Source organism: Monomorium pharaonis, chromosome 7 (assembly GCF_013373865.1).
Source record: "Monomorium pharaonis isolate MP-MQ-018 chromosome 7, ASM1337386v2, whole genome shotgun sequence".
Lineage (NCBI taxonomy): Eukaryota > Metazoa > Arthropoda > Insecta > Hymenoptera > Formicidae > Monomorium > Monomorium pharaonis.
This window is the reverse complement of record NC_050473.1, coordinates 13,032,174-13,056,230: the sequence shown is the minus strand read 5'-3', so window position 1 is coordinate 13,056,230 and position 24,057 is coordinate 13,032,174. Positions and strand designations below refer to the sequence as shown.

Sequence of the window (24,057 nt, the reverse complement as noted above, 5' to 3'; positions counted from 1 at the left end):
GGGGAAAAAAGAAGACGCTTTCAAAATTGTAAATGGCAAATTTGTAAAATGTCAGCTAAGCCGACTTTCCTTCATATCAAGTTTCACGTCGCGGTAGGTACTATCTTATCGTGATCTTTAGCATATCTACATTATAGTGTGTGTGTGTTTAGAAAGCGCAGAAAAAAATTGATAAAGTGTACTACCAATGGTCATCAGATGATATTAAAAAAATTTCTCTGCCATGAACTCTTTAATTAGTTAGCCGATGATTTAACAGCCGTCACTTCTTTAGTTGAGGAATTTTCCATAATTTCCTGCCGGCAAATACAAACGAAGAGTTCGAATTCAGCAAAATTTTCTCTTGCCTCTCGAGTTTTCGCTGATCTCGCACCCACGAAAAAGAGAATTCCACTCGTTCTCTGAATAATTGCAAGCAGCAGCAGACGGAAGGTACGAGAGAAGGTGAAATCGCGAGCGAAACTTCGCGTCTATTATTACCACGATCGCAAGAATGCCGTAGCTGGCGTATAGAGGTAGCGGAGAAACGACGGATCCGCCATGAGCCAGTCGAGAAATGAAGAAAGAAGAGAGAACGCGAGGAACGAAAGAGCATAGAAAACGAAAAGGATGGTTGAGGAGAGAGACGGGAGGGAAAGAACAGCCCCCTACTTACGTAATTTTAAATTAAACTGTGACGTTTTCAAATTAACGTTTTTGCCCACCCGCCCTCACGCTCTCTTCATCTTCTCTCTCTTTCTCTCTTCTTTCTTTTTGTTCTTTCTTTCTCGCTCTGCCCCCGGCGTTCCAGCTTGAGACTCGCGCTAGACCCAAGGTAGAAACTTGTGATATTACGGCAGGGTTTTTCCGCTTCTCTCTCTCTCTATCTCTCTCTCTCTCTCTCTCCCCCCCCTCTCTCTATCTATCTATCTATCTATCTATCTGCTCTTCGTACACTATCTAACGTTCTCTCTCCTCATCTCTCTCGTCTCGGCAGTCCCGCGCCCGAGCGCGGAAGCGCGCGTAATTTAGGTACCAGGAAATTGGTTTTCTCGACAATGAAATAGAAGAATGCGATGCGACAAAGCCTTGAAGAGGCTTGAAAAAAGGAGAAAGAGAGATGCCTTCGCGCGTACAAACACACGGCATGACTCACCATCCATGTACTTGCTCGTCGCGGCAGTTGCTGTAATTGCAATAACTGCACTCGACTCTTTATTATTAAGGTACAGAGCTGCGGTTGAATGGAGAATTTCGCGCTAACGTCACCGAACGGATTTCCATTCACGGCGGTGGTTTCGCCTACGTCGCCGAGAAACGGAAAGGATCCATTGTCCCGCCGTGACATGTCTCGCGGAAAAAGACAGAGTCGGCTAACGCTGGGCCCTCGGATTCGCGCGGTGGCCGGAAAGTACGCAGGCAAGCTCTGAATCCACTTCTGTATCCTAATTTGGAGAACAAAAGAGCAATCCGTGCGCTCGCGCGCAAGTATGAATGACGTTTTTTTTTTCCGTGCGCGAAGATAGAAAGAGACAAGTTTCCGACTGAGACTGGTGCACTCGTTATATTCCTCGCGTCCATCGTAGACAAATCGAACAATCCTAAAGGAATATCTTTTATTTTATCTTCACTCCACGTTCCGTTTCCCGCGGCACACAAGAAAGCGAGTCTCTCCCATGAAACTTTAATACTTTAAGCAGCACGAAGGTAGAAATTTCGAGGATCTATCGTGCCGACTGACTGGCCACGGAAGCGACGTCCGCCGCAGGAGTTCCGACGTGGAAACCGAGAAGATTATCTATCAAATTAGACACGGTGCTTACGTATATACGTTCAATAAGATCGCGGAAACACCGCGCTGCCGGCGGGGTGGACGCGCACCGTTGAATTCGTGCTTTTCTCGCTCGCTGAAGAGACCGACAAATCGTTCGACGATAATTATCCGTCCCACACAATCGAAGTATCCTGTAGTCGTGCGGCGTGGTTGGTTCGCATCCTGTTGGTTCGTCTGGTCGGTATCGTCGGTGCGTGCATAACTCGGTACGAACCCGCGGAACGTTCGTAATTGTTCGGTCGCCAGGGCCACTGAATAAAATACGAGCTACCGGTCGCGCTGTCTGTCAGTCCGCTCGGGGCTGCTGTCTGTCCGTCACGCTGACGTGGGAAGACGCCGCCTGGTTCCACCCCAGAAGCTCCGCCACTACCGAAAGCTAGTTACGATTGTTGTTGAGAAACTCGGAGTCATGCAAGCCCGCCACCGCTATTCGCCTCCACCCTCGCGCGCGCGCGCGCGCGCACGCTTCTAGTCGTTCGCTCGTCGTAGCGAGCAATTTCATAGTCATGCAATCATAATCAACTCGAGATAATAGTTTTCTCAACCGGGCGTTTCTCTACCGAGTTTCTCTGCAAACAGTCAACGAATCGTACTACGACACGTTTGAAACCGGCTTGAAGTCGCTCTTACTAAATTCCCGCTTTTCCAGTATTACGAGATTTTCAAATGCATTCACAACACTTCTCCGCAATGGTCCAAAAAGTTTATCGCTGTCATTTACGAGTCTAACTACTGTAACTAACATAGAAGATTAACGTCTGTATTCTCCTGTTAGTATTAAATGGTATCGTCATTGGCATTAAATAAAACCGATTTGCAATTTACATTTCACAATACAAAAATGCCGTATCATACAAAAGGTCGAAAGGTACTCGAGAGAGATTCAAGATCGAAATCGACTGAATAATTAGACGATCCGGTTGGTTGCGTGGGAGCGATTAGTCACCCGACGGGTGATGCGCAGCGTTGGTGCGATCGAAATCTTTCGACTAACGACAACCATACATCGAAGAAGGGAAATAAAAAGAAAGAGTTCGAATTTTGCAGCGGGTTTCGAGAAACATTCAGCCGTGAAGTCATTGCGATATCTTGAGATCGCTCGTCTTTCTTGCCGCAATCGTGTAATTCCTAGCATCCTCTTCCTCACAATTACATCCATCTATAATATTATCCTTGCTCACACGTTTTTTTATTTCCTCTTTTGTGCCAACTCCGTTTTTCCTGTTTTTATCATTCATCGGGACTAGCTCCCCCCTCCCCGTCCCTATCCGAGGATTCCACGTGCACAAAATTTGCTTGGATAATGAAAAAAAAAACCACTTCATAGTCCATACCACAAAACAACATGACCGCAAAGTAACGAATAAACATTGTTGTTAGGAAAGGGGAAAGAAACCGAAAGAACGTGTGCGGGCGTGTCTCTAAGAGCGAGCGATAAAGTCAAAATATGTCAATAGCCCGACTGTGGTAGACCGCATAAACTATTACGTCGCGAAGAATGAGAGCCGAGGATTGCTTTCGATCACGCAAAATGACGTGTCGACAAGCCTAATTGTGCGCGCGGTATTGCATCGCTGACCGCATCACGTTCGTATGGAATTAATAAGGGGATAATTTCCTTTTTTTCAGGCGGATATATCAACGTGCGTCTGTAATGTGTTGGTATACGTTGATATCTCGTTGACGAAGTCGAAAATCGTGAAACCTCAAATCGCGCCGCTCTAATGCACCGCACGAATTAAGGACATCAACGAAGCGAAACTTGAACAAGTACAATAGATGCATCGTATCATGTGCATTCTTTACCATTGATTCGACAAAATAATCTCTTGCCCATTTCTTAGCGAGTAATATCGATCGATAAATTTATTTAAATTTCAAGTGATACAACAAAATCAATTCAATTCACCGTTACGCAAATGCGGTTCTTGAAATTTAGAGGAAAGGTGTCGTTGACAATGCCGTTCAGCGGTACGCATCAACGAGAAGGGAAGAGAATCCGATAGGTATAGCAATGGAGTGGTAGGAGTAGACGGAGGTGATGGAGAGACTAGAGTGCATTAGCCTAATCTAATGACGCAAAGAACTAATAAGAGAAGCTGCTGAAATCCGTTTCCCATTCACGGATTTCTCCCTCTCTCGCTCTATTCCCTTTTCCATCAAGTTCCTTCCACTCCTCGTCCTCCACCATCCGCATCTCCATCCTCGACACTGCTATAACCTATCTGGTGCTCGTAGGGCTAATGCATCGCACAATAGATCAATTACATACATTAGTGGCTTCGAGAATGGCTGAGGGTGTCTGTAAGCTTGCTCCATCTCTCTCACTCTCCCCATGTCTCTTTACCTACGTCCTTCTTTTTCTCTCGTTATCTACATATCTACTTTACTCAGCTCCTCTTGACTTGAGATATCTATGATATCGCTAGCAAAGCGCAAATAGAAAATAGATTTTAACTATTCTTCCATAAATGTATAAATTTGGATACAACGCGGTCAAATTGTTAAAAATTCATTTTCATTATTAATGAATCTTTTAGAACAAATACAAGTAGTGCAATGGAAAAATCATTGTAATTAGAAACACTATTAAAAATTTTACGAAAGCGAAATTGAACAAGTAGAATAATTGCATATAATCTTCCATATGTGCTTTTTTCCATTAATTCGGTAAAACCTTGCATTTTATCTTTAGCAAATATTATGCAAGTATCGATAGACTTGGTATGTTCTTTGAAACAATATGACAAAATCATTTGGTGCACCGTTATGCGAATTAACGGTGTAACAAATTAGTTGTTACGCTCTTGAAAAGAAATTCAAAAGAAAAATAAGCTTGTTATAATTATATATTTATACATAGAGACGCTTGACCTTACATAAACTTTGAGATAATTTTAATCCAAGGAGTGTTTCGAAACTAACTCGGCAGACGCTCATCAATCGTGGAGATTTTAAGACGCATTTCCAGCGGGAGAGGTAAAAGCAGTTTCACGTTGGTGGCGGCGAGTTTGCGAGAGAGTGAACAATTTATGCACCGAAGAAAATTTCGCTGCCGAAGAGTGGCAGATAAGGTACCGTACGTGTAGGCACACCATGAACGGCGCTGAGGCTACCACTGACGACAACAACGACAACGACAACGACGACGACGACAACGACAACGACAACGACAACGACAACGACAACGACAACAACGACAACGACAACGACAACGACAACGACAACAACAACAACAACAACAACAGCAAGAACGACGACGAAGACGATGAAGATGGCGAAAGACGACGACGAAGACAAGGGGAAGAAAAGAGGACAACGAGAACGACGACGCAAGACGTCTCAAGCAAGGCGACCAGGCGAGAGAGCAGCTACGGGCATGCCGGCGAATCGTAAGTTAAGGCGGGGTGGTAAAGGAGGAAGGTTAGCCGACGCAAACATAAAGTTCCAGACTTACGACGCGAGATCCCCGATAGCTCCTCCGCGGTGGGCATAAAAGCATTAAAAAGCAGCCGAGGCAAAAACGCAAGTGCATACGTACTCGCTCACTCGCACGCACGCACGCACGCACAACATTCGACATGGCTTGGTGTGGCTATATAGGTATATACCGTGTCATGCTCTCGCGAGGTTGTCTTATTCCTCTTCTTCCATTCCTCTCTTTTACCTTCCTCGCTCTTGCATGCGTTCTTCGCGGTAGACCCCCGCGGCGACCAACCTGTCTTTCCAACACCGTCCCTCTGGCTATCTCGCTGTGGATATCCCGATAATACTGGGTCTAAATTCTTTCGTACGCGTCTCAGTGGGAAGGCGGGGACGAAGGGACAGAGGATGGAAGGTACGCGATAACGACAATCAAGTGTGATAGTCAAGGAATCGCGACCAATCGGTACTGTCTCTCGTTTACATTCGGTGTACAACGAATTGAGTGACATGTATTTCGACTTTTTTTGTAAAAATCTGATTGATTGCCCAACAAAGTTTGTTAATACTCCTCTTTCTAACACTAACCACGCTTCTCCGTCCATCACGGTTTCTCCGCTCGTTGTGACGTTATTCGCGCAAAATTAACAGGCACAAGATTGGTATCGGTCGTTCCAATATACCACTTGACTTGTAAAACAGCAGATAGAGGAAGTGTTATCCGACGTTCAAAGAGATTCGGCACGAACAGTGCCGTAAAGAGTCGAGCACTGTAGTTTTTGAAATATAGGCTCCCCCGGCGATAATGATGAGTCGTGTTTACACTGAGGGGATCCTCGGCGAAGTACGGGGGCAAGGAAGAAGCGCCTCGTCAAGCTTTACGGGGGCGGGAGCGCGAGAGGCTGCAGCAGAGTGGAAAGAAGGCAACTCCTTTTTCATGTAAATACGATGTAGCCGCATGTAAAGACGGCTGACCGCTCATGTATGTGGCACAATGTCGGCTGCTGGGCCTTTCGCAGGTCAAAGCGACGCGACTGAGAGGAAGAGAGGAAACATCGGTAGAGGAGATGAGGAAGGAGGAATGGAAGACGGTCGACCGTAAAATATATCAACCGCTATGTGACTTCGCGGTGCAGCCACAAATCACGCGGACCCCCGCTGCTACCCGCCACGCGATGTGGGTGTACCCTGATGTCTGTTCTGCACACGCGGCGATGCACCTTTTCCCGGGTGCGTCCGCGAGAGACGATCGAAGAGCCGATCACACGATATTCACAGAATTCTGCCGAATTATCCAACAAATTCTCTCGAGTCTTGAAATAAAAATCAATTGCACGTAAATTACAACCCTCGATATAACTGCATACGTGAAAAATATTTACACAATCTACATCGTAAATAACCGAACTTGACCATTGTTCTCAATCAGCCGTCAATATAATTTCACGAGAATATAAAATATTAAAAAGACAGTGATAATCGTAAGAGAAAAAAAAAAGTTTCTTTATGATAGAGAAATTACTAAAATTTTTCAAGAAAATCTTATGTATGAACAAATGATAAATCGAATGAAGATTCCAAAGATTGCGTCTTCGGCAAACTAATCTCGCAAACCCATGTATCATCCGAAGTTCGTTAGAAACTTTAAATATGCTACCTGAAGAATCCAGTGGTGAAAGTGCTGTGGCGGAAGGGAGGCGGAGCAGAGTGGAGATCGTCTCGCGTCCAAGGAGCGAGCATAACGCGCGCTCCGGCACGATCAAGCAGGAATCTTCTCTCTGGTGAATACTATTAATGAGGGCCGCCGTCCGGGAACGAAGAAGCGTGGAAGGTAGAGGGAAGATGGTGATACGACAGGGGAACGCCGAGAAAGGGACGAAGATGCCTTTTGAGAGAAGCTGCCTTTTGTTGGTCTTCGATGTGAGCGAGGAAATAATGCCTCGTGGAATGTGACCCATGTGAACCTCTCGCGCGTATCAGAATCTACGCGTGTGTGGATCAATGCTCGCCCGATCCTGATCCACGACGTCGCTCGTGGAGCGCAATCGTGCACACCGTCACTACGAGAGTGTGTCTCCTTATGAAGGAGGCACCCAAGGAAGAATGCATGCATCCTACCGTCGCCGTCGTTTCGTCAGTACCTCACAAATTTTAAATATATTTGATAATTAGATCGTTATACATAAGAATCATTGAGATCTCCAATAAAAACAAAACGTATTATTTTGTAAACCTGATGAAACATAGTCATAAGATCTGAAAGAGAAAGGTCACACAATTTCCTCTTCACGTTAGATACTTTTCTAGCAAATCTACTGTAATCTTAGCGATACGAATATCGCTAATCACACAGTTAACTAAAATAAATATGCGTACCTGTGCGAAATGGAACTCGGAGCTGCCATTTCTGCGATCGCAAAACGAGAAGCAAATTTTGTTCAGCCTCACGGCGAATATTCATCTTCTTTGTCAACGGCTATACATTTTTATAAGAGTGAGAGAGCAGCCGTAAAATAATAACAATGATAAAAAAAGCAAGGGCAAATGGCGCGAGACGAGGTAAGACGGAGCACGAGATGAAAGCGCGAGGTCATTTATAACTCGGGTGGAGTGGCACGTGATTAGAAGTACCAAATGACCGCGCCAACAACGGTGGTAGAAACAGCATCAGCAGCAGCGTCAGCAATGAGGTACTGACCGAAGTATCCTCTTTGCTCCATGGCGCACCGAGGACGAGAAATGTTTTAACCGGTAGCGAGCGCGGGATCATTATAATGATTCGAATCTACCAGGAGAGAGAGAAAAAGAGAAGTAGAAGCGGCCGAGAGAGAGAGAGAGAGAGAGAGAGAGCACGCTCTTCCTCGCTCCGTTGAATCCCGCTTGTTATTAATATCGAATAACGAGATGCCGCACTGGTTGTAGCTCGCGAGCGCCAATGGCATGCGTGCCCACGGCGTATTCTTTATTAACGATGCACCACCATTCCCAGGATCGTCCGCGTACCAAAAAATCCACTCGATGCCGAGACAGAGCCCGTCGGAGTGGCTGCAGCCAGACAGGGAGAGTCAGAAAGGACCGAGCCGCAGGTAGATTCGAGATCAAACGCGAGAGGAAAAGAGAGCGAGAGAGTCAGAAGAAGATCTTTGATATTCGTGGGACGAACGTTCGTTATCGGACGACGCATAACTCGGCAAGCAGCTCTGCGAAAGGCAGACGAAAGGAACGGTGCGAGCGTTTATTGCTCGTTAGGTAGAAGAGATGTGAATGCGGTAACTGATGAACATGGTTAAGATATTCTTCGCTATCTTCTCTGCCATCATTCGGTCAGTTTATATAAATGTCGCAAAATGTGACATGTGAAAAATCAATGGTCGGAATAGTAATAATTTAACGAGGAAGGCTAAGTCCAGTCAAGGAAGTATCCTTCTATCATGCGACACGAGTTATCAGGAATGACAGCGACAACTTTTACTTCCGCTCGCGATTATCCGGATTCCATCAATTTTCATTTCGTGATATGCTCAGCGCGCATATCCGCTGACGAGATAAATGTGGCTGATAACTACAACACGGTCCAGCGTCCGATATCCGACTTGTATTAAATCGTCGCGACCAATAATTCTCAACGATCGACCGGCCCGGCCGTCTGAATGCGTCTTACTCAAATGATGATTCGTCGCGGTCTTTTTCGATAATAATTTTTGCTTTTACGCCTAACAAATGTCCATATAATTGCACGCGAATCTAATTATTATTGATGACTCCCGTGCTTCTTCTAGTCTCACTTCTCCTTGTCTTGCTCGTGCATTTGCCTTGTCAATATCATGTACTTCGTTTCCTGCAAATCCTGAACAGGTCTTTCTTTAAGATATCGGACCGTAGTATGCCGGTGTTATGGAAGCGATGCTTTAGGAGCGATACCGTCGGGCACCGACCCCCCGCCGCACGACCGACACACACAACTTGATTCACCACGAGACGACTGGCGAGTGGAAACGTTTTCTTTTTGCTCTCTATCATCTTTTACAGGCGTCGCCGCGGATGGAAATGCGCCGAGTCGCGCGTAAGAAGCCGAAAGAGGCGCCTATCAAAAAAACGAATCTACATTCGAATGAAGCCTGAACAAGTTGCACTTTATCCCCTCGTGAGTTTCATTGGACGTCAGATCGTTGGAAAGATTGCGAGAGCTTTCACAAAATAATCTTTTAAGAAAAAAAGTGATATATTTCCTGTCCTACATATATATCCTGCGCGCGCGCGCGCGCTCGTGTGTGTGTGTGTGTGTGTGTGTGTGTGTGTGTGTGTGTGTGTGTGTGTGTGTGTGTGTGTGTGTGTGTGTACGAATAAAAAATCTATAAATTATATTGATAAATTGAGATAAAAAAATAATCGAAAAATAAAATATTTTAATTCTTATATATATTAATATATTAAAACTTTTTAAATTAATATTTTTAAACATCTCAATGAAGTAGAAAGCCCTATACCGTTTGCATCGAATCTTGGCGATGAATATAATTTTTCTATTAATTCAATATTCTTAGCTCACATAAACTGCGCGCCGACAGGTTTCGTCAGACTTGAAACACAGTTACTAAGATAAATATCGATGCTTACGAGCATCTTAAAATTCCCCTTTCCCCGAAAACTACTTTTTATTTGACAATTTTTTTTCTTAATGTTCCGTAAACTATAGCAATTCAATTAGCACTTGCATTACATTTTCATTCGTGGTCACTAGGTCACACATCAGTTTCACAATGGACGCAGCGCGGCTCTTCAGCTCTATGTGACACGACAGAAACGATGTACCAGTGTCATCAGACCGTGACATGACAAAATTCTCCGCTCAAGCCGGCAGATCGCGTACAAAAGCGCGGCTAAGCTCTCGCATTAAGCTGCTCACAAAGGAAGAGATAGTAGCTCATCGAGTTAACGTTGTCTGAATTTATTAATTAAAAAAATTTTTAGTGTGCGTTTCTACAATATAATATAAATATGTTAACATATATCAAAAAATTATAAAAGATGTTAAGTATACTTATAGATGATAATCTGAATTCGAATAATAAAAAAAATTCGATAAACATTTTTTCATTAATTTATTAATTCGCAACGTTTCATACGAAATGTGCTGTAATAATCACGAATATTCTTTCTCATAGGTAACGCGTGGTATACACGCAAGCATGGAAGATTCGTTAAAACGGACGATTTTGCGGCGAAACCGCAAAGCGGGTATTCGGGAGAGAGGCATAAATGTATCCTCGTTGCTGGAATAAACCACACGCACGCAAAAAACTTTGCGACGTACATGCGCGCTTCGTGTCGACTTGAAGAAACGAAGTGCATGCGAGAAGAGGAAGACTGACCGCAAGCAACACTGACAACCGCACTCGCGCCTAATGATAGCATTTTACGGTCCTATGAAACACAATTGCGGTGAGTTTTGATATTTCTCAGAATCACCGGATTTTCCCATCAATAGTTTCACAGGTTGATTGCGCGATATTATATTAGTAAATTAAATAACAAGAGCGCGCACACACAAGATTGTATAGAATTTTCATAATAGAGTATCAGATAAAATAGTTAAATAAATTTTAATTAAAAATATGCTGCTAACAAAATCTCTCTATATCTGTTATTTTTATGATAGAAGATTGAAGATAAACCCATTTTTAATTAACGCGGAACTAATTAAAAGTTAAAGTTTGCCGTTGTACTCAGGGGAAGTTCTGAGTTTCGGAGTTCGACAGCCAAGTTTCGAAGAGATTCCACAGCGAAAGTTCGATTTCGATAGCGGAGTTGCTATCTCCGCCTCCTGATTCTCAATGGTACTCATATCGATAACCCCTTCCTCGGATAATTGAGCTTAACGAAGTGCTTGGTACCGTGGAAGCGAATTCGTCGCCGAAACGAATTGCGCGAGTGCGCTTATTCACTGCGCGAGAGTTACGGCGATCCAAATCCAATCTTCCAATCAGAGTCAATTACAGACTGACAATGGTCGAGCAGACTTGCTGCTTAAACGTCAGCTATGCGAGACGACGGTGTCATTTCGTATACAAACGAGATTACGCGATCTAATTCACAGCCTAACAAAAGGCCGATGAAGAAAGCCACGGAAATAGAAGGGAAGAATAGTCCTTTCTTTCATATTCAAGCTCAAATTAAAATTAGTTCCCTCTCGTTGCAATTATTTAAAAAATTTTCTTCATATAAAATATATATATATCCCATAAAAAACCTTAAAAAGATAAAAAAGATACGCCAAGTACATAAACGCGTGCTCTCAAAAATGATTTTCAGATCAATACAATTAGCCAAAAATATGGAATCGTGTCGGGACATTTACAAGTCCGTATGTTAATAATGTCTTAGACGACCAAAGCCGTGGATACGATCTGTGACATGGCACGATATTCTTTCCTCCTACATGGTGCGCGGATAATCGCAGCATTGTCTTATATTAACGCTTGTATTATACATTGTTCCGGTGATTTACATGCAAGGCAAAGCATATAAGCGTTTGCCATTGGTCGACTGTCGGTATCCTGCGATTCGCGAGCGCTCGCGAAAGCACTTTGTCCGAAGCGATCATCTACCGTGAACTGATGAGACTAATCATTCGTTTATCACAGATTTCTTCCTATCGATCTTAGTTTTCTACACTTAGCTCTGGTAGGTAGCAGCGCAAGGTAGACCGTAGCCCAATCATATAATAAATGCAAATAATTTAATTAAATCCACATTTATAATGTCACTTTTAAAAACTGTGAGAGCAGTTTTACTCAAATACTTTGGTAAATATTTCTTTATTTCTATATTTTTAGAATGGCATCAAAAGCGATATCATTTCGATGTTTATATTTAACATAATTAGATAATCTTGTATTTTTATCTAAAGTATTTATTATAGCATTTTGATCGAGATTATCAATATCAATATCTTTTATTAAGTATGTTATAATAACTATGCTTAATACGCTTTATAATTAAAGTTAATTTTATTTTAATTAAAGTTAAAATACGTCACACTGTAATTTCTCCTGTAATTTAAAATTTTTGTTGCGGATATATTCAAGAACGATGTCGGACGGTCGAAAGAGTCTCGCCAGTATTTCACTGCTCATGATACTGGTTATGTTTCACTTTAGAAGGAACCGTGCTGCCGCATGGTGAGGGTAAATATTGCAGCATGCACTCAGGCGCAGAGACAGGATGCATACCGGCGCGAGTTGCACCCTGCGAGCTAGCAACTACCCTTGCCTGGCTGGCACGAAGGCGAAAGGGTGAGAGGGTACGGTCTATGTATTAGCGTCTGCATATATTATTTCGCTGCATAGCGCAAGAGTCTAGCGTGCATGTTGCGCATATCCGAAACTCACGGCTTTCACACGATTCGTGCTGCGCCCTCGTGATGCCGAAATGCGTGGCACGTGCAGGTACCGTTTTGCAAGGGAGATTCTATGGCGTCAAGAAACCCACCGTCTATACATATTAAAATGTATGCATTAACGTTAATACCTGTGGCTATTACAAATCTTGAGATTATCGCAAATATTAACAAAAATTTGATGTAAATTTGTTGATGTAAATTCATAATATCTACAATTGTGTTACTTTTTGTTATTCATTTATGATATTACTTTATACAATAATTTAAATATATACATTTTTATGTATGCAGTCTGTAGCAATAATTTTTATTATTATCTGTCAACTATGATTTCTCATTTCACTCTGATAAGAAACTGACAATTCTAAGTATATCCAAATATAAATTGTACGTGACACAATCATTTGTTATATTAATACTTGGATTTTATATTTATATTATGTATATATAAAACTATGTGTTGTGTGTGATTCGTAATGACATATTCGTACAAGTAGTATTCGGGCTAAACTATAAGACTGATGTTTTTGATGGTATCTACCACGAGGAAAACCGCGACAAGGCTCAGCGCGAAACCGCCTTTTATTTCGGCAATGCGTGTGAAAATACCAGCTCGTGCAAACCCAGAAAATACAGTAATACACGAGTACCTCGACGACAGCCACTCGGCTCGGTTGTCACGTGTCCCGTTATTTATGGATGTAACACAGCGGCAACCCTCTTATTCGTAGTTTTTACTCATATTTCGCGAAGCCCTGCCGGGAGAGATCGAAGCGCGCCCGCCCGAAACACCGCGGGATGAGAAGCCGCGGTGATATCCGTGGACTGAAACACAGGCGAGACGAGAAAAAGAGAGAAAAACGGAGAAACTGGGATGAGGGACGACGGGCGACGGGCGACGGCGACGGGGGTGAGAGTAGATCCGAAGTTCGGGCGTTATTTATGATGCTTTCTCCCAAAGCGGCCGCGCTAAGCGACCGCGGCTTTTGCCAGAGTACGATCGCCCTTCCGGTACCTTATGTCGCGCTTATTTCTTCCGAGGGAATCGTTCCCTCGTCGAATGCTACGTTACATATTGCATCTTCCTGTGATATTAAAAGCGGAAACGACATTGCGATTTTAAAATTGCAACATAACTTAATATAATATTTAATTAAATGTGCAGTGCCTATTTAATTTAATTATTTTAATTTAAATATGTTTAATATACATATTTATGTACTAAAAAAGAAATTAATTATACCAATAAGATATATATGATAGAATCCATATCGGTGAGATCCCCCAAACACAGAATATTTGTTTATTATAATCGATATCTTTATAGACAAAACGTTCGATAATTTTAACTTCAAATTACATATGAATAGAACTACGTGATTGCAATTGATTCTATCTTCGATTTGGTGTGAGACAGGCATATCACGAATTTATATTACTTCTCAAGATCTATACCGATAAAATATTTCACCTTTCCTATCCACTAGTAATCTACATATTACGTGTCGCTTGTATAATATCGCATACACGTGGAAGGGTTGGTGGCCAGTTTGTCCGTTTAATCCCTTATCCCTTTAAACGTTGTGTATTATCCTCGTAAAAACTAATACAGAAACGACGTTGGTCCGGCTCCGCCTAAAGCCTGCTCCCAGCAGAGGGACGTATAAAAAGAAAAGAGTAAAAAAAATAGACGACTCCAGAGCGCAGAGACCCGGCAGCGTTAGCCCCCAGGGCTCGAAAATACGTCGAGTTTGCTCGCTCTGAAGCACAAGTGAGGATGAAGGGGGAGGGAGAGAGGTAGAGAGAGAGAGAGAGAGAGAGAGAGAGAGAGAGAGAGAGAGAGAGGGGGGGGGGAGGGGGAAGAGAGAGAGTTTTGTGTGCAAGAGAGGCGATATATCACCGGGCGACGAAACAACCAACCCCCGACGAGAGTTGCATTTGCATCGACGGACCGACGCTCGCACACGATGCGGAGGGCACATATAAAAGGCAGACGCATACACAAACTCCCGGGCGTCGATCGACTTCATCCCCCCATTCCAGCGTAGCTCCTGGTTCCTCCCGAAGGCGCGAAGGGGCTTTACCCGTCCTTCCCTAACCCCAAGGCCTGATTTACATTTTCTTTCCTAGCGCACAAGGTCCCGTTCCACTCGATAAGAGGAAACGCCTTGAACCGGCGGTATTTCAACCCTTGCGAAAAAGAGATTCGGAATTCGTAGCGAGCTCGCGACTCGAATCTGGACTCGATCGTACAGTCCAAAACGAAGAAGGGCTAAGGGAAGAACGGAATAGCCACGAAGAAAATAAGACCTTCAGCCTTCTCTTATTTCTCTTAGTTATACTTGTTTCACAGAAAAAAAAGATAAAATAATTCTTGACTTCAAATTAGAGATGATATTTGCAAATATAAATTATTGAAACTTTACAAAAAAGAGATCGATATTTTTTAAACGTAAATCTTTTTTATAATTGTGCAAAACAACACGCGTGACGCAGAAATTGCAACTATCCACCAGAGTTTGTAAAATGATCATGTACTATAGTATAAATTAAACTGCCCCGTAGGCATGCTGCATCCAATCTTTCAAACGAAATATCTCGCTTCAATCTACACACGTACATGAATATCCATGTATGATTCTAAAACATTCTGCCATTACCGGCCCTTGTTCGTCATTGCATTAATTTCCGTTTTACGCTCACACGGAAATGTTTCGCATCGATTCATAGTTTCATACTACTAATGATAAAAACACATCACCTATGAGAATAATTCTCCAAAGAAAATTACATTTTTTACGAGATTGAGCAATGTTACATATCCTAACGGAAGGCCTGTGCGCATAATAGAGCGTAATTCAAAGGACCGAAAAAAAATTGTGACGAGCCATGAAAAGGAACAGAGAATATTACGTAGAAGAAAAATGGGAGATTCATTGGATACGCGTGAAAAGAGGAGGAGAGAGGAGAATGGCGCGGGGTATCGCCGACTATGAAATTGGATCCGGATACGGTCCTTTAAACGACGCCGAGAACGTAGCGTCGCGATGACGGCAGCGTTTGTAACGACGGCAGGTTGTTCGCGAAGGATAAAAAGGTTTGCCTATACTTTGAAGATCACGAGTCTGGCACGAGCCAAAGGCTGCTGTTCTCTCTCTCTCTCTCTCTCTCTCTCTCTCTCTCTCTCTCTCTCTCTCTCTCTCTCTCTCTTTCTCGTTTGTTCTCTTTCTTAGCCGCCTTCCCTCAGTTTATACTCTATAAACGGAGCAGCAGGAGCAGCGTACTGTGTTGTACGATCACTGAATCATTGTTGGTGATAGATAGCACAGCTGTTGCGCTGAGATCACACGCTCTCGAAATAGTCTGCAACAATACACTGCTCTCGGGGTGTCTCGCGGCTAATGCGCGAAGTCATCTCGACCAAGTTGATTTAACGAACCGCATACGCTTTTCCTACGATCACTTTGTAAGCGCATTCGGTCGTCTACGCACGTTCACCCGCTTGAACGAGGTGTCAAACGCTCTACTGGCATTACGCGCTACTACTTCGTTAGCGAAAATGGATAGCATGCATGATAACTAGCCAGTTTATGATTCAATGACTTGTTAAGGACATGAATTTTTCTCACGCTTCATTTTTTTGCCAACCACTACTATTTTAGCATTCATATTTAATAACAGGTGGCACAAATACAGGAATATTTCAAATGTCTTAGAATTTACAGATAACACTGTTGAATAATCTCATATAAATGACATGAAAATAATAAGCTTGCACAAATTAATCAATGAAAAAGTCTATAACTCTACAACTCATATCAAAACAAAGCTGTGAATCCATGGAAAGTAAATTTTTTTTTTTAATTAAAAGAATTATGGTAATTTGCCTCGAATTATTATTGTATTATTATTATGTTATGAGAAATAGGCCATATTATATGGAAAACCAGTAGCCTATAGGATCAACGAATTTACGGTTTAGTGAAGGTAAGCAAACGAGAAGCTAAGGAAGAGAGGTGGCCGCTAGCTACCGTATAATTACGCGAACGCCTCTTCCGGAGATGACGCGTTATTACCCTGGGGCGACTTCCTCGTGCGGCTCAGGCAGAATCCTGCAGACCCTTCTCAAAGGAGGGCCCTAGGGATACTGGTTCGCGTAATCGCCTCGTTATACTATCATACACCGCTTCGCACCACATTTTAGGATATTCCTTAAATAGTGCCCGAACTACGCGAGTAAAAAAAAAGAAAACAACCCTAAAATATTGACGATACAACTGGCACGTGTTGCATTAAATATTTATTAAAAAAAAAAAATGAAATATTTATCTCTATTACGCTTGACCTGTATTAACTAAATTAATAAGACATGTTTGTAGATATTAATTCGTAACATTATATTTATTAATACCCTATATCTTTTACACAAGAGATATTCGAGCGATTGCAAAAGTTCGCAAAAAGAACTTTATTCTCTCCGATTCTTCCATACTGCTCTTTCGTGAGTTTATTACTTTACTCGCTTCCTTCGTTCATATCGACCTCTCTTTTCTCTACACCTGGTTCCACCGCGTGATAAATGATGCTGTTCCGTTGAACCCTCGCCTTCGTCTTTCAAGAAGGTTTTATCAACTCGGACACATCGTACTCCTTCTGCCACTTCTCAACAACGATTCTTTCGTTTCAATTTAAAAAGTTTGCTTTATGTGCTATTAAAAAATTTTAAGGTATGTTAAATTTATGTAAAATATTAAAACAACAAATAATAAATTAATAGTTGTTTATATAAAACAACAATGATAAATTAATGGTAAATCTAATAATAAAACTAAAAATAATGGACAACACTAGCGTGACTATTCAATAAAAACAATTTAAAAAATAATAAAAAATCGATAGTTTTATTGTCCTCTTCTCTCAGATTAAATACATCTTTATTTTTCATTTCATATTCTTAGTTTTTTATTAGTAAACTTTAAATTTTTATTAATTATTGTATGTTTTAATTTTTACTTTTACTTTTAGCTATTTCTCTCTCTCTCTCTCTCTCTCTCCCTCTTTTATATTTTTCTTTCTTTTTTAATATATTTATCTAAAATTTAATATCTAAAATTTAAATATTAATAAACTATAAAACTTTTTGAAGTCTACAAATTTATATAAATCTAAATAAATTAAAAAAATCTTAGCAACATAATGTTCTTCAAGACATTTCCTTTTCGGATTTGTGAAATCGATCGATTCTGTAACCAGTGTAATGTCCATGCTGAATTCGTACTCCCGCAGGCAGAGATAAACTCGTGGCCAGGGTGATGGTAAGGGAGAAGGAAAATGGCACCCGGAGGAGTGATAGAAGCTATCTAATAGCTCATGGAATTGCCCCTAAAACACCTTTTTAATGAACTATTGCTAGGGAAATGAAAATGTAGGAGACGACAGAATCTTTCTGGGTTATGTTTCTTTGGCTGTTTTAATGTAATTTTTGCTAACTTGAATTTTAATATACCCAGTATATAATTTTTTATGCAGAATAATTTACCATTAAATTATCATGTTAAAAAACTGTAATTTAACATTTTTTTATCATTTTAAAATATTTTGTTATAACAAATTTGTTTTAAAATAAAGAATTTATTTAATTTGTTGTTTAATTTAAATATATATGTTTGTATGTACACGAAAGTAAATCATATGATAGAAAGAATATCATAGAGATATCCGTATTTCATGAAACGCTGATAAATTCGATATAAAGAGATTTAAAAGAGCATGACGCGAGGGCTAAAATATGAGAAGAGAAAACTATCCGATGGATGGAGGCAAGCTGAGACCCAGCGAGACGTCGAGCCAAAAACATTCCGGAGAATTAGATGTGCAGCCCCGCTAGGAGATAAAAAAAAAAGGAGTCTCGGCAACGAAGACGAAAACGAAGTGATTTGTCAAAATGCGCATCGCCACACGCGCTCACTATCCCATCTACTTTTCCTCACGATACCACATGCTTTCTTGTTCTCATTGTTATGCTAAGTATTATCGCTAACAAAGGCGTGACTGAACCAAAAAAGTAGACCCAATACGAAAAACAAAAACCAAGTAAATTCAGATGAAATCTAAAATTCGAATTAGAATAAATTTCTCGTATGCGTGAAACATAGACGAATAGTTATACATGTCAAATAATAATAAAAAGTGGTACACAAAGTACTTTTAATATGTCCTATTATATGACACCTCTCGACAAAAACAACTTAAATGCTGAGAGAAAGAGAGAGAGAGAGAAGCGGAGAAGGATTATAGAGTTGTTATTACAGTTTGATGAGATCACGAAGAACAAGCTTTTAAAGTACCAAGTCACCTATTAAAAAAACTATTTCGATATTTTCTGGTCAACTGTAAAGTTTGAATTAAAGCTGCAGCCTAGTGTGTTTGCGAATCACGTAGACCGATTACTGGTTGTTCGTAGGGTTTGTCGGTCGTTTTATAAAGAAAATAAATAATCTATATAAAATTTCTATATAACAATATGTACAACGTGAAAGTTTTATAATTAAAAAAAAAAAAAAAATTGTATATTCTCTCTTTCTAGGAAAACTTTGTTATTTTAAGAAACCTTTAATTGTGTGCGCGCGCGCGTGTGTGTATGTGTGTGTGTGTGTATCATAAATAAAAAACAAATATATAAAAATTAATAAATGCAAGATTAATAATTCATAAAAATAACTTTGTATCTTTCTTAAGATATTAATAGTTATGTTTTTATTTTACTTTAAATATAATCTTAATAGCTAATCATTCTCTTACTCAATAGAAAATTGAAATTTGTTTAATTGATTATTAAAAATATACAGTAGAAATTGATCGGCGAATTAATTTAAAAACGACACGCGACAACCTTTCGATAATTCTCGTCACTTCGATGAAGCACACTATTATTCCTGACACTTGGAATTAGCTTCCTTTTCTCCTCCCAGCAGCCCCTGAATCTACCCTGCTTTCGTCGCTACCCTTCGATTTTCAACCCCACCGGCAAACTCCACTTTCTTTTTTCTCGGCGGGCCCGATTTCATTTCTTTTACAAGCGCCGCGTCATCATTTTTCATAGACCCCAGTATTCTTTCTCCCTCACCTAGCCTTCCTCGAATAAGGGAGGGTTTCCACGATACGACCTCCCACGTTTTGCACCGGTAACTGTACCTCCGGTCCCCGTGGTAGAAGAAATAAAGCGTTGTAAGAAGGGCGCCAGGGAGTGCCCTTATTCTTCACCACCATGAACCGTATTGGCGCCTTTAAACGATTCTAGTCGATAGTACCGCGTCATCGTCGCTAACTGGCTACGTAATACCAAAGGTTTCTACACATGTTTTAAAATGAGAGAGTGTACTGAAACGAGTATATTGTGAACATGAGGTTGCCAAAACATCAAAGTGATAATATTTTCTTTCAATGCCACATTAAACATGTCCATTAATTTAATACAGAAAATGAAATCATACAATCCCATGAGATTATGATAAAGAGCCTGATTAATTTATTGTTTCAAACGCGATTCATAGAAGCTCGTAGGTTGCACGAAATTATCATTTGATAGACCGCGAGTACGCCGTACAGCGTAATGTAATCATCGTTACGCTTCTGTCATTACATTCCGCGGCTCTATAATGAACATCCTGTAACTATCCATTCACTAATGCTTCGGAAGCTAAATTTCGGTAACAAAGAGACAGACAGGCAACGGGTGTTGAAGGCACGTAAACACAAATGACGATGACAAGCACGCGAACAACACTAGTGACAAGGAGAACAACGCACACAATGATGGCTGACGACGACGACGACGACGACGACGACGACGACGACGACGACGACGATGTCGATGATGACAACGACGATGCCGACGACGATGATGATAACAAGGCAAGTGAGAGTAAGTGATTTAGAATATTCGGTAGCGGATGTCAGCTATTGCTCGCCCACTGCGACGTCATTATGTCATCATCATTCTCCTTCGCGCTAACCTATCCCGTTGACGGGAGGCGCGCGCCTGGACATCACTCACCCGGCCCAACACCATCAGCCACGACGAACCCCGGCTTCACTTACTGGCATGACGTCGGACAAGGCTAAACAATATTTATCATGTAGTCGGCCGCTGCCACGCTGAATTGAAGTTCCGGTGCCACCCACGGCAATACACACTGCGTCAAGCAGTGCGTGGCAATCTGTGTACCTAAGGGTCGAATGAGTTGCTCCGGATTGTCATTCAACTGACGAATTATGACGGGACATCTATCGTCGTAATGAAACTTATTAAACAGTTTCTCTTTTTTTCTTTTCCTTTTTCTTATTTTCTTCTCTTAATAATAATAAAAGAGAAGTGTACACGTGCGCGCGTACACACACGCACGTACGCACGCACGCACACAATTATTAAGAGAATAAAATAAGAAAAAATGAAATTACTTAATATACACATAAGTTATTTCTAGTTTATAATTATTTTGTACCAACAAAAAAATAAAGTTATTATTTTAAACATCAGTGTGTATATGCTTGGTTCATTTTAACGATTCCAATTTTAAGTCGCTCCCTCAGTATACAGCCTCTCCTGCCCTACCTCTCTCTGTTTCTCCCCTCGCACCACTACGACGAACGACCAAAGTCTCCGAGGAAATCATTGAATATGCAACTTAAGGAAATCCTCGGATATTGCGCTTTATTATAAACGGACCGTTCCTCAACCCCCCCCCCCCTCCTCACAGTTACCGTTCTCCACTTCCTTCGAAACCTCCCTCGATGCCAAAAAGAACTCTGTATGCGAATATTTTCAGATTCGGAAATATGCAAAGTCCCACGAGACCAAAGATTCTCTGGTGGGTTCAAAATACTTACAACCAATATTTTCGAATATTACTTTCACAATTAAAAATAAACCAGGATTTAGGAGGCAAATATACAATACACAATACTTATACAAACACTTATACAAAGAGAATAAAATTTAATCTGAAAATCATAGTTTTTCAACATTGTATTTCAAAGAACTTTATGTAATTTTCTTTGATTTATTAATATCTATCACACATATTTTATATTTTTAACAGTAAAATATAAAATATGTTTAATTATTTTTATTAAACAATATAATTAAATTTTAAAATGTTAAATAGTTCACGATTATTTATTGTTTTAGCATAAATGCCAATGTAGACATTTACAATATTTTGTGTAAATTTTATAATGCAGCATATTTTCAATCTAAATTAATCAATCCTCTAATAATTTTATCATTTATTCCTAGCAAATTTTGTGGTAAGATATAACGAAAAATTGTGTGTGTATAAAAGCCACATTTAAGCTATTAGATTAGAGCTATAAGATAACAATTAACAACAGTCATGTCTCATGTATATTTACATGAATAAACATTTTAATAATGATTTCTAAAAATATGAACAAATAAGACATTTCATCGATGTCAATAAAAAATTAAAAGTTTTTAAATTTTGAAATAAATATCTTTTAAGTAATAAAGAAAATTAAAATTTGCACAATTTCCTTCAAATATGCGGAATTAGAAAAATTTCTTTAACAGAAACTAAAAACAATTTAAAACAAAAAACTATAAATTATGCTCAGTAAATATTTTAGACTACGCTACAATAGATTTGCAATCTTCATAGTATAGACAAACGTATACTTATTCTGACACTTACAAAACGTTATAGTCAATTGCGTATAAACATACACATATTTCATACATTATAAATGCCGTTTCTATGCTTTTGCCTTAACGAAGAAGGCTTTTCCTCGCGAATTCAGTAAATGTTAGAGTGAAAGGCGCGAAGGGAGGAGCGCCGAGAGATTTGGGGCTGAAGGAAGGATAGGTCGGATGTATAATTAGGCAGCGTTTGTAATTAGCGTAAATTGCTTCCCGGTAAGAGGGATACAAGCTTTAACATCGCACGGGAAGTGAAAACTATTATAAATTTAATATAATACAATCCGGTTAAGGAGGAGGGGTTTTAGAAGGAGTGTAATTAATTAAAAACAAAAAGACTAAAGATCTTGAAAGGAGAAAATCAATTACATATTTGAAGAATAAAATATGTAAATTGAAAAGACGCGAGATATATTATCTCGCGTCTTTTCAATTTATTACATATATAATTCTCTAATTAAAAAGTATAAAAAATAAAAAGAATAAATCAACTTAAATATGTATATAAACTAATATGAGAATCTTCGAAATGAAAAAACTTTTAATAAGAGATACTACAGAGATGCGGTTAACCACGCGGGCAGAACAAAGTTATCAAGAAAGGCGAGAGAAAGAGATGAGGTGGAAGGAGAGACATCTTTAAGTATTGGAACGCAGGTGCTGGGCGCGTGATCCTCCTTCGGAAATATACGGTTATCCGCTTAACTTAGACGCTGGCGAGACGGAAGCCATCGCCGGTCCGCGTAATATACTGCCCAATAAAAACTTAGTTACTACGTTCCGCCTCCGCCGTTTTCTCCACAACGTTAGTCAGCGTCTTTTTCGTTTCTAACCAAAGAAAAAAAAAACGAAGAAATGAACTAAGACAGGATGAAAGTAAACTCGAAATGTGGCAAGCAGGTACACGAGAATAAATAACAAAGATATAAAGACGTTAGCGAAGGACAGCATGGTAGAGTTTAACAATTTCTCGGTTCTGTCGTTATCGGATGTGTGGTCAATGATGCTATAGAAGCTTCAGTAACGATACGAGGTGCTGTCTAGAGACAATAACGGCTACACGGACCATCAAACGAGCTTCCGAATGGTGTAGCAAGGACCTCAGGTACGCTGTAACTCCGCGAACGCCTTTTGCTTCCTTCCGTGCGAGATACCACGAGGTGCCTTTAACCAGCAGATCCTGACTATGTTGTCTTTTATAGCGGCTAAAACGTCAAGAGACACTAAGCTTCCATTCTCTTTTGATCCTGTAATAACGCGCGTGCCGTTTTCCAACTTCTCGGTGATCCAAACAACGAGATCTTGTGAACTTTGAAACGATCGTTGCCTGTCTGCATAACATTGATGAGTGAAAGTGACAATGATATTGATTAGAGGTTTTCTGTGAGGTAAACGAATAAGGTATGAAAAAGTTCTTATTTCAATTACAAATATTTCAAAAATAATTCTTGCAAAAAAAAAAACCACTAAATTTTTATAAAATAATAAAAATAATGAAATAATAAAATTACATACATAATATGCAATATCATAAAATAAATTACAAACAAATAAAACAATTTCAATGATAAATATGGGAATCTGTATATTACGACATATTAATTATATTGCAAGACAATGATCTAAAAAGTATCGAAAGTATAATATCAAACAATAGAGACTATTTTTACCACACGCATCATAACACACAAAATAATTGAA

The 24,057-nt window shown here is 40.3% G+C and overlaps 1 protein-coding gene across 7 annotated transcripts in view; it reads right to left on the bottom strand.

Moving 5' to 3' along the window:
- Positions 1 to 24,057, bottom strand: part of LOC105831116 (homeobox protein homothorax) — a 361,421-nt gene that overhangs the window by 46,451 nt on the left and 290,913 nt on the right. The gene's annotated exons all lie outside the window — the stretch shown is intronic.